The sequence below is a fragment of the Dioscorea cayenensis genome, unplaced genomic scaffold (assembly GCF_009730915.1).
Source record: "Dioscorea cayenensis subsp. rotundata cultivar TDr96_F1 unplaced genomic scaffold, TDr96_F1_v2_PseudoChromosome.rev07_lg8_w22 25.fasta BLBR01001769.1, whole genome shotgun sequence".
Taxonomy (NCBI): domain Eukaryota; kingdom Viridiplantae; phylum Streptophyta; class Magnoliopsida; order Dioscoreales; family Dioscoreaceae; genus Dioscorea; species Dioscorea cayenensis.
The window spans coordinates 1-12773 of record NW_024088160.1 but is presented as its reverse complement, the minus strand read 5'-3'; the positions used below and the strand labels follow the sequence as shown (position 1 = coordinate 12773).

At 34.5% G+C, this 12773-nt stretch overlaps 1 pseudogene; it reads right to left on the bottom strand.

Annotated features, from left to right (window-relative positions):
* Positions 1 to 4969: 4969 nt before the first annotated feature.
* LOC120256971 lies at positions 4970 to 12553 on the bottom strand (annotated as a pseudogene).
* Between the last annotated feature and the right edge of the window lie 220 nt (positions 12554 to 12773).

Sequence of the window (12773 nt, the reverse complement as noted above, 5' to 3'; positions counted from 1 at the left end):
GTGAGATTACAAAACAATTTTTGCTGAATTCAATGATTGTAAGAATGTGTAGTGCTGAAGTATTGGTTTCAGAACAATGACATTGGCAAGTTATCTTATTTAACAAGCTTAATTTAAATTTTCGTCAGTATGTTTGCTTTATGGTTGCATCATATTATTGCGGAGGCTGCCCGAGAAGTCTTGAGGAAGAGAGGAGTAGTGCTTGCTTGGAAGAAATCTTTCTTGATTGTCTTTGAGAATGTTCTTCTTCTTTGATCTGCTCGAATGAGTTCAATGTTTGCGAAAAAAAGCGTGTTGTTTTTTTATTTACCGAGATAACTTGTAATTTCATGGTGATGGAATTGTATATCCTAATTGTTGGCATGGGTGATGTACAATCTATGTATATTTGCGACTCTGTATAAACTTATGTTGCTTGGTTATAATAATACAAGTTTTTTTGGATGTTTTTCTTGTATGCAAAGCATGACAATCAATGTTCAAAAGTTTTAATAAAAGTTTTTTGAATTCTTGGACTTTCAATTCAATAGGAAAAACTTTAAAAAACAAATTGTAATAAACGGAATATTGATAACATATGTTAAACTTTAAATTTCGGATCAAAAGCTATAAAAGAGATCAACAACTTCAATAACTTTAATTTTGAGTTGACAAAAAAATTGTAAATATTGGCAAGTTATTGATTTCTTGATTAAAAAAACAATTACATAACTTAAATTTAGAATTAAAGAATCAAAATTTACTATGGCAAAGTTAAATTAACCCAATGTATACAATGTTTGTTATATTCATAAAACATTCGTAGCATAAATTTTTTGGTTAAGGAAAAATTAAATACCGCAAAGTTTCTAATTTAAGGAAAAAAAATTAATATTGCAAAGTTAAATTAACCGAATTTATGAAATGTTTGTTGTATTCATAAAACATTCGTAGCAGTACAATATTAATTTTTGGATTAAAGAAAAATTAAAATACCTCAAATTTTTTAATTTAAGGAAAAAAAATTAATATTGCAAAGTTAAATTAACCTGAATTTATGAAATGTTTGTTGTATTCATAAAACATTCAGTAGCGATATAATATTAATTTTTTTGGATTAAGGAAAAAAATTAAAAATACCTCAAATTTTTCTAATTTAAGAAAAAAATTAATATTGCAAAGTTAAATTAACCGAATTTATGAAATGTTTGTTGTATTCATAAAAACATTCAGTAGCGATACAATATTAATTTTTTTTGGATTAAGGAAAAAAATTAAAAATACCTCAAATTTTTCTAATTTAAGAAAAAAAATTAATATTGCAAAGTTAAATAAATATTGAAAGGCTGATTTTCTTTAATTAGTATTTTAACATTTTCAAATAATTTATAACATCCCTAACAAACATGGGGTAAGCTCACCCCTCCTCACCGAAGTGGTGATCATAACCCCACTTCGGTGCTACCAAACACAAGGAACTGGTGAAGTCACATTTTCGAGATTTTCACTTCTACCATCCAAACACCTGAAGTGGTCACTGATGTGATATTTTCCCTCCTAACCAAACACATGGAAATAGACACCTCCAGCCGAAATCCCCACTTCTACTGAAGTAACCACTTCCTACTTCCATCACTTCGGTACCCTACTTCCGAACCAAACACGCCCTAAGTGTTCATTGGCCCATTCCTCGGGATATATTGGAATGGAGCCCATACATAGATTAGTGGAAATATGTTCTTACATTTTTTTCATTATGAAATATATTCTTTCTTTGCTTTTTTTATCACAGTAAGGTCTTTTTCAAAAGGCTCATTACTAGTAAAAGCAAATGCTACCTTATCCCCATTTCAATTTGAATTTGGAGTATTTTTCAATTTTTAAAGCAGTTTTTTTAAAAGACAACAAACTGTGGATCCTTTCAAAGATTAAGTTTTAGTTTTTTTAACATTCAATATATATATATATATATATACCAGTTAGATAGATTAATTGTGTTGGCTTTAGAGATTTCGAAGAAGAAGCAATGCACTTCCCTCCATTTTCATTTTCATATCTATTCTTCTGTACAAAACATTCTTATATACATGATTGTATAAAGTAGGCTAACTAAAAGGAACAAAAATAACAAAAGGAATAGAAAGAAAACTGAAACAACAATAGCAAACAAACATGCCAAAATAGCCAAGGCATTTTCACTATTTCGAGGCACATGTGATGAGGCTTGATTTAAAAATCCTTCTTTACTGGAATTTATTCTAGAGCAGTTGGGTCTAGGCCGGGTGACAATGACATCCTAACATGTGACCTCACAGTTTCACTTAGTATCACAAGAAACCCCGTGGGACAAGTTTCACCTAGTTACAGTACCTGATGAAGATTTTGATCGAAACACACTTAGGTGGTCAAGCAATCAAGCAGCGACTCGGAGTGGGTCAACCAGGCGACAATGGAATTTTAGTCCTGGGCACCGTGGCCTCACTTGGCATCATAAGAAACTCCCCTATGGGTGAAGTTCGGCAGAGTTTGCACAACCGAATCAAGGGTTTGATCTTGATCTCTCAAATATAAATTGATGGTAATTAGATAAAATAAAGCTACCAAACTTTGAGATTTGGAGGAACCACAGAAGGAATCAGGGATAAGAGATTAAACAGGAGGTAAAACCTCAATCACTTCTTGTTGAGATTTCAAGGACCTCTATAAGTTCACAAGGAGAGATAATAGTACTCTCTCTCTCTCTCTCTCTATATATATATATATATATTCGAGGAAGTTCAGTGAGCGTGCATGCCCCCAAGTTGCCATGAGGATAAAATTGGATGGTAATTAGGAGTATAATGCTTGATGGGCCGCCATCAAATATATCTTTAGATCCCATTCACTTGCGGTAAAAGTGGATAATTAACCAATACCTCATTGAAAAAAGAAAGTTATAAAAAGATCAGGCGCATACAACTAGGAATAGATTAGACAACAAAAAAAAAAAAAATGAAAAGGAATACATCATCTTTGTCCACTTGGCGTGGAGTCCAACTAGAAGCAACACCGAGAGATTGGTGGTGTCCTTGAGATTAATTAGGAGGTGTCATCCATCCAAGTGACAAACTGGGCAAGGATGATATCAAGGATCCAGGTGGCAAATTCTCAAGATCGCTCACATGGGACCCCGACTACAGTCTCCTTGTTACCATAGTCACCTAGTCCTTTAGCTTGGCTCTTTTCGCTTTAGGAACTATAGAGATCCATAGTAGAAACAAGTGATTAGTTTTAATGACCCTAATATTGGTAAAATAGTTTGAAATTTTTTTAAAAAAAAAAAAAACTATCACCCGTTCTAGCCAAATTAATGTTCTAAACAATTAATAGCCCATGATAGAGTGTCCTAGGTGCCTCAAATCGATGGATTTAAACTGTTCCTCTAAAAGTCCCATAGATCATCCCATGACATGGGGAGTTGAGAAAGCTCGAATATATATGTGCCCATAGTGATTCCATAGTTGAACGACATAAGCACGGTGGAGGGAGAGATGGTTGATAGTTTTAATCCCAAAATAACAAAATACGGAAATAATAGTTGGGAACCTATTACATTCCTTGATAGTAAGGTTATTAAGTGTGAGAATCTTATTATCTTATGCTAAATAGTTGAAAATACTAACCTTTGGAGGACAAGGACAACCCCAAATTATCAAGGTTTCACTGTTGCTTAATCCATCATTGTTGAAACAAAAAAGGAAAAGCAAAGGGAGAAGGTCTCAAACAAAATCCATTGATTTATAAATTAGGATCCATCTATAATTACAGTGAAATGCAGGAGTTGAAAGCTAGAAGGCAATCCATGATCTCATTCCAAAAGAAAGACCTACTTTTGGGGAATGTGTGATTAAGATTGTAGGTAAGACCGTGTTGGAAGTAGTTGAATCTGATAATAGGATCCCCACACCAACAAGTACCATTCACAATTTATCACCACCACTTGCCAAGAACGGCGTTATTAAAATCTTAAAGGTTCAATATTCTCCATCCTCCTTGATTTTGAGATTTGCATAGTCACTTCAAATTAAAGAGACAATAACTAGTGCTATCTATGTCCAGTCTCGCCAAAAAAAATTTTGGCGTACTATATCAATCACCTGTGTGACCCATTTCTAGAGCTTGAAAATAGACATCCAGCAGGTCAAGATGGAGGATAAAACCGAGTTGAGGAGAGTCAGACTCCCACCTAGAGATAACTATCTATTTTTCCTTGAGTAGAACCAACCTCTAATAGCGATGATAACCTTTGTCCAATCTTCACATAAGAGGCCTCTACCAAAAAAAGGGACCCCAAGACATATGAGTGGAAGATGCCCGGGTGAGTAATTCAAGGCTCGAGCAGAGGAATCTCTAGGTTTTGCCCAACATGCAAAAAATATAGACAAATCTACTAAAAAGTAATTACAAGTCCCAAGACACCTTCAAAGAAGTACAACATAATCTTGATAATTCTGAGATCTTCTTTACCACATGCGGTCAAGATGATAATATTGTTTGCATATTGAAAATGACAAATCTTCCCCCACTACTGAAGGGACACTTTGTAAAGTATCCTTGAGCTAAAAGCATGTGGTAATATAGAACTAAGAACTTCCTTTACTAATTCAGATAGGAGCAAGTATGGGGTTATTAACCCACTACAGTAATAGACATAGCTATTTAGGGAGCTATTTATCAGAATAGAAACCTTAGAGGTAAAACTCCAAGGCAAAAATTTGAGTTCAACTACCATATAAAGACTTTTTTTTGCCCCTAGATTGATTGGACAACCCATATTCAAGCAAGTTATGTGGGTGAATTTTTTTTTTATTTCAAAGAATATTTAAAAATCTTGACAAAGGGATTTCCAAATTAAAAATTTGTAACTATTGAGTATATATATATATATATATATAATAAATTTGGATAAGTATATGAACTAGTAACTATTGAGTTAGGAGAGATTTGAATCCTGAATTTAAAGAGAATAACTACCACTATCCTATTACATAAGTGGTTAATATATATTTATATATATATAATTTGCCTTTAAAAAAATTAAGAAGAAATATAGAAAACACATTACATTCAAACAAATTAAGTTCAAGAGGCGGAGCTAGAATGTAATGCCACCAGAGATGCATAAACTCCATTAGGCAACTCTCTAAGCTCCTCATGCTTCCCTTGCTCAACAATCACTCCATTTTTAACCACCGCGATGACATCAGCTCCCTTAATCGTTGACAACCGATGTGCCACCACAATAGAAGTCCTCCCAACCATGACTCTATCCAATGCTTCTTGAACCATACGCTCAGACTCGGCATCTAAAGCACTAGTTGCCTCATCGAGCAACAAGATCTTGGGGTCCTTGATGATGGCTCTCGCTATCGCAATCCTTTGTTTCTGGCCACCAGACAACTGAGCTCCTCTCTCGCCAACATTGGTGTCATACCCATGAGGCAATCCAGACACAAACCTGTGCGCATTGGCCACCTCCGCTACCGATATAATCTCCTCTTCGGATACTTGTCCTTGCTTACCGTAGGCAATGTTAGCATGTATTGTGTCATTGAATAGCAATGGTTCCTGGCTCACCAAACCTATCTGTTGTCTTAACCAACAAATCTTCAAGTCTTGAAATTTAACTCCGTCGAGTAAGATCATGCCAGAATCTGGATCATAGAACCTCTCTAGCATGGCAATAACAGTAGATTTCCCACTGCCACTCTCACCAACTAATGCGACAGTCTAAACAAAAAAAAAATGAAACCTGGATTAATGATATTATAACATGATATAAAAAAAGAACTTATATATATGTATGTACCTTTCCAGAGGAAATAGTTAAGCAAAGGTCTTTGAAGATTTGAACTTCAGGTCTAGTTGGGTACTTGAAAAGCTAACATGTTGAAACACAATGTCGCCTTGCACATTTGATAATGTGACACCCTCATCGGTGCTGGAGTCAATCTTGGACTTGTGGTCAAGAATCTCAAAGATCGAAGCGGCTGAATCCTTAGCTTTGTTGGTGTTTGTACCGATAAAGCTGCTGGATTGTAATACACCTGAAGCTGCCATTGTTAATGCGTAAAACACCTGCCATCATGAATTATTACATTAAACTCACAAATATTTATTTTAAAATGTAAGGAAAATAGTAGAATATATGGAATATATAGAAATGGCCACTCACTTTGAAGACTTGGTCGAAAGTGGCGCTCCCATTATGCATGAAAACGAGCTCCAGCATAGAAAGCAAATGGCGTAACCAACGTACAGCACTGCGAAATGAGAAGCCAAACCCCAACCCGCTAATGATCCCTTGCCGAACTCCATTTCTCAAGGGGACCTTCGCATTTCTTCTGATACACTTTTCATCACTCTCGTCTCAGCACAAAAACGATGCCACGGTTCTAATGTTTCCAACTGCATCATTTGCCACCTGACTCGCTTCTTCATACTTGACCTGCAAACTCAAATTCCTCGCCCATCCCAATCAAGCTCTCACGTAGAATGCAACTGTTAAATTCTCGAGAGAAGTTACCTTTGCATCTGCACTGAAAACCCTGGGAGAAACTTCATCTTAGCATACCCCTTGTAGACAGATTAAAGGAAGCAAGGCTATAACTGTAAATGCCAACTTCCAGTTAGCAATCATGGCTATCACAAGCCCAGCAATAACCATAGACAAGATTTGAACCATTTGTGATAAACTTTCTCCCACAATACTCGCTCACTGTCGTAGCATCAGCAGACAACCTCTCACCTATGGCCCCACTACAATGTGAAGGAAATTCAATATGTACATAACATTCAATCTAACTCATAGAAAGAAATTATCAAAATTAAATAGGGACCTGGAATGTGAAGGCTCATCAAACCAACTGATCTCTTGGTGCACCACCCTCTCAAATGAAAGAGAACGGATCCGCTCGACTCAGCTTTCCACCAGCTATGCCAAAGAGGAAGCTATCCACAGGTGATACCACGAAACATATAAATCCCATGGCCAAAAACCTTAATGCCCAAAGACTGGAATGCTTGCGAAGCTCATGTGGAGGTTCATAGAATGTTTGTATGGCACTTGATAACAAGAACCCAAACACTGGCATTGTCAGTCCATTAATGGCACCTATAATAGATGCCAGTGCAAGAATTGGTGCCTCTGGCTTGTTCAGAGATACAAGCCGTTTGATTGAGACTTGTTTACGAATCCCATTGTTATCTTTTTCTAGAGGTTTCTCAGAATCATCTTCTCTGTTGTTATTCTGAGAAATTAATGTGAAGCCTCTACTTGTTGACCTCCTTGTAGATCTATGGCTCTCTGATCTAACTATGGGTGTTACTGTATCATTACTTAAAAACCATATTTTCTGAATATTTATAGGGATTCTTCCTTTCATCTATGTTTTTGATTTTTCTTGTAATCTAATAAGCTGGGAATAGGTTCCTTCAGAATGGCTGATCAAATTTGCATGTGAACCTGCCCAACATGCATGCAACGCATTAAAACTAAAAAAGAAAAATAGCGCATTAATTTCAAACTATGGAATTAAGAAAAATTAAAATGTATACCTTTGTTCTACTATTTTTTTCCTCTGATAAACAACTGCTATTGTATCAGCATTTTTTTCACTGTACCCTAGACGATGAGCTACGATAATGGTGGTTCTATCTACCAAGACCCTGACCAATGCTTCTTGAACTATTCGCTCTGATTCTGCATCTAGTGCACTAGTAGCTTCATCCAGTAACAAGATTTTTTTGGGTTTTTCAAGATTGACCTCGCAATTGCAATCCTCTGTTTTTGCCCACCAGAAAGTTGTGTTCCATGCTCACCAACCATGGTGTCCAGACCCTGTGGAAGAAAAAAAAGAGTCACTAATAACAACAGATGGCATGAAAGCAACTAGATGAAAATAGGAAGATTATATCTACATTGGGCATCTTGTCAATGAAATTTGCAGCATTGGCAAGCTCAACTGCTGTTTGGATTTCCTCAAGGGTTACGCCTTCCTTTCCATATGCAATATTTTCTCTGATTGTCATCGTAAATAAAACGGGTTCCTGGCTTACAAGCCCAATCTTTTCTCTAATCCATTTGAGATTCAAGTTCTTCAGGTTTACACCATCAATTAGGACTTCACCACCCTGTGGATCATAAAACCTCTCCAACAGACTAATCACAGTGGATTTCCCACTGCCACTCTCCCCAACTAGAGCCATAGTTTTGCCACTATGTACATGCAGTGAGAAACCATCAAATATAAGATGGTCTGGCCTTGATGGGTAGCTAAAAGTTACATCTTTCAGATCAATAACACCCTTTAAATCTTCCAACACCATACCGTTTGTATCATAAACATCAATTGTAGGTTTTCTCTTAATTGTCTCAAACATTTTATATGATGCAGCTTGCCCTTCAACAAATGCAATCACACAAGGTAATACTTGACCAAGTGACCTACAATTATAATATGTAAGAATCAAGTCCAAAAATTATTGTTGCATAAAGAATTTCATTTTCATTGCTTTAAAACACTATAATATGTATAAAAAAAAATTGTACTTACGTTCCACCTGCCATAACTGCCATTACAATGTTAATAACTGTACCACCATTGTATTCTTTTTGAAGAATCAGCTTACCACCATACCATATTGCTAGTGAGTAGGTGCTAGAGACAATTAACCATACAGTACCACCTCCTACGCCAGAAAAAATCCCTTGAAGAACAAAAGATTTGTATGCTACTTTAATAAACTGGTTGTACTTTGAAATGGCTACCTTCTCGCCAGTAAATGAAGCAACCTTACATATGTTGATGAGAGGAAATAATTATCTATTTAGACCACTAGTAATTGAACCATTGATGAAAAATGCACAAAGGCTTGAACTTACTGTTCTCATTGCTCCAATTGTTTGTTCAACAACATTTCCTGCATCAGCATATGCATCTTGCTCCGTGGATGACAATGATGATGTAATTATTGAAATGATGCTACCAGATATTACAATAAGAGGAACTAAAGACATCAAGGCAAGTGAGAGATGCCATCCTCTTATAAATGCTATTATGAAGCCTCCAAAAAATGTGGTCACAAGTTGCATGAACATTCCCACCTAAAATATCAAGAAAGTAAAAAAATGACGAGTAAGTCGAAGGGATCTTATGTCCAATATTTTTTTTTTTCACAACCTTATGGCAAACATAACATGGACATTCAAATATAAATGAAACGAAAATATGTTTAGCTTCGCGACTTTTATCAAGGAATCACCTTCGCAATAGCTTCTTGAATACGAATTGTGTCCCTCGACATTCTTCCAATCACTTCTCCAGTTGTTGTTTCATTATCAAAGAATGCCATGTCTTGTCTCAGTATAGTTTTCAAGTACAAACCGCGAATCCGTGCTGCTTGCCTTTCTCCAGTAATCATCCAACATGATACCTCTAGATTAATTTTTTTAAACATTAGCCTCTTGTTAGAATATGTTTTACGCCATAACACTGATAAAAGAACCAAATAATTTCTTTTAAATAACAGTTAGCATCATTTCAAATAATTGTTCCACCGATAAACACATTAAAAATTGCATTAGTCCTGGAAATATTAACAACACCTTTGCAATAGGGCAGTGGTGTTTCATTCCCCTCCCAAGTCAAAGTTCAATGTTACTGTAGCAAACCACATTTCTCAAAGAAAAATTAAAAAAAAACAAGAAGAAGAAAGAAAGAAAGAAGATACAGAACCAATGGCAACATTCAACATTGTGCTATGAATAATTTTCATTTTTTATATTAAATTATATTTACTTTAAGAAGAAAAATACAAAAATCATTTATAAACCTCAAAATGAAGAAAAGAATACAGTAAATTTTCAATCAACAAAAACTAAAAACCTACGCAATAACTCTACAATCAAGAGATCTAAATTAAAAATATCAATGGGCAAATGATATATTGGTAACCATGTTCCCGTTAAAACTATTCATAAGTGGTGAAGGATTGAATTACTAGTGAGGGCATATATCAGGGACTGTGAGTAGTGCTTATGTATAGGCGGTTCCAGTGCCTTTGTGTATATGGACCCCACCCCCACTTGCTCTACTAAGGTTTGTACAAACCCATATTTTTATTAGCATTCCAACTGCTAATATTCATAATAAAAAAAAATCTATACTAAAAAGAAATCCAAAATAAGATAATAAGAAGCATCCACAGCCAAAACCCCTTTTAAAACACCCGAATCAATGGATCTACAAGATCACTAAAAGCACTATCATGAAATTCCAATTCATAACGCAAGCCACGTCTTGTTACAATCTTTAAGAATAAAGAATGTATGAAATGTATTTACTGCATTTTTTATATCAATTTTTATTTTAATTAAAAAAAATTGTATGTGCAAGAAATTTTCTACTTTCATATCTATAATGACATAAACAATTGGACTTATTTTAAAAGTGATATTCCTATAACTGAATGGATTAAGCAAATTTAAAATAAGATTTCTAAGTACATGTTTAACAATCACATAGTTTTAGTTAATAAAAATAAGGAAAATATCAATTTAAAGTTAGAGATATTAAGAAATTCTTGACAATGTAAGTGCTTTATAGGATTGATAAAGATAGAATCACTGAAATATAATTTTACTAATTAAACAAGTGGACATGAAAGAGAAGTTAAAATGAATTATACTAAAATTAGTAGAAGTAAAATGTTTGATATTTAGACTCTATAATCAAAGATGACTAGGAATATCCAGAAAATGTCACAAATAGCTAGAATTATAGTGGGTTGGATAAAATAGGAGAGCTTTTGGAGATTTTTATGATCATAGATTGCTTCTTAAATGGATAGGCTAGTTCTGTAAAATGGTTGTTGGGCTAGCTATAATGTATTTGACTCTAACGAAACAACATTTTTTTTTGTTTGACAAAGATGATAAGCACTTGTTAATATCTCTATTACACATGAGTTATTGTCTCAAATGCGCTTTCACATCATGGGCACCAGAGTTAGGCAATAACACCAGTGAGTTAATTCCTCCAACAAAAAATTCAAACCATCGCCACTCCACATGCTATATAAGGGAGCCATGTTAATGCCTCTAACCACTTGAACCAAGTGGTTTTGGCAAAACAACACATTTAAAGAATAAAGCGTGACTACGATGAGAACGTTGAAATATTGAATGTCAAGTATTATTATAAATAACTATTTAAAGAATGAATTTATTCAAAATATATTAAGAGTGACAGATATTATTGATAAGTTAACATAGAACCATTCAAGATGGTATGTTCATGTTCTCAAACAACTGATAGAAGTCTCCATCTGAAAAATGGGAGGCTTTTATATGAAGGGTTGTAAAAGAAGAGGTGGACCTAGAAAGGTTTTAATAGAACTCTTACATTATGATATGTTTGAGCTTAATTTATTTAGTTTTTTGGTTTCTAACAGAGCAATGTTCAAATGTAGAATTTATGTAGTAGACCTCAAAATAGTCGGGACTATTAGCTTTTATTATTATTGTTGAAAATTTTTCATGTTGGCAGAGTATAAAAGCTAGTGTAGAAACTGTAAGACAAACCAACCCATGAAATTAATCCACATCCAATTATAAGCCAAATGTTTAAAAGTCATAACAAAAAAACCCACCAAAGGCATCATAAGCTTATTTAAAGGATATGAATATCAGAAAGAATTGAAAATTTTCATAGATAAAAAAGGAGAGAAAAAAAAAGGTAGTTTCACACATACGTAGGAATGAAGCAACTCCAGACCCCATAGCCAAATAAACATATTTGATAATTACCTGAAAGGAGAATGGAAGAATCATTTGAAAGTGCTTAGAATAATTTTATTGTGCAACAATGAATATTAATTGCAAGCAGCAATGAAATCCAAATGAAAGGTGATTATCAGCAAATGTGATTATTGAAAGTATACTTTCAGCTTTTTTCCATAAACATTTGTGTCTTGTTCATTATTTTATTTATTTATGTTTGGCAGAACCAATGAAATCAAACCAGCGTAATTCAGATGAAATATCAATGAAGATTAATAAAGAACTTCTAACAACTTGAATGACGAACATTCCGAAACTAAACAGTTATATATGCATGCATGTCATCTGTTTTCCACTCGTCGTAGTTAGATATCAAAACCAATATTAAGAAGAAAAAACAAATAGGCAGTCATTACATCTATCACTTATTAAATTTAGAATCAAAATACTTTCTTATCACATATCTAATTCAATCAAATCAAAATGGTACAGTGAATGCATGGTTTAACCTGAAAAGCAAAGCCTAATAACAGCAGTACAAATTAATTCTTAAATGCAAAACCAAATCTGAAACTTGGAAATCAAATGGAATGATGTATGTCCACAAACCTTGGATACCAAGTGAACCACATTGTCCTTATTAGCAACTCCAAAGGCGTTTATAAGATCTCCAGAGATGAAGATCATGAGGGGGTTGGAGAGTCCATTGGCCATGGCGGCAATCGTGCCAACAGCCATGAGCGCCACATCCTTGGGATCAGCAAAGGAGAACAACTTAAAGAAAGACACCTTCCCACCTCCCTTCTTCTTCCCTTCTTGCTTCTTCTTCTTATCATCAATCCCCATATCAAGCAACTTCATCAAAATCACAACAAAAACATGAAAAACAATCACAAGGAAGCGATGTGCAAACTAAATTAATTGGAAAGCATGCATAATGCAATTTCTTTACACTTTGTTGATGAATCTTGAA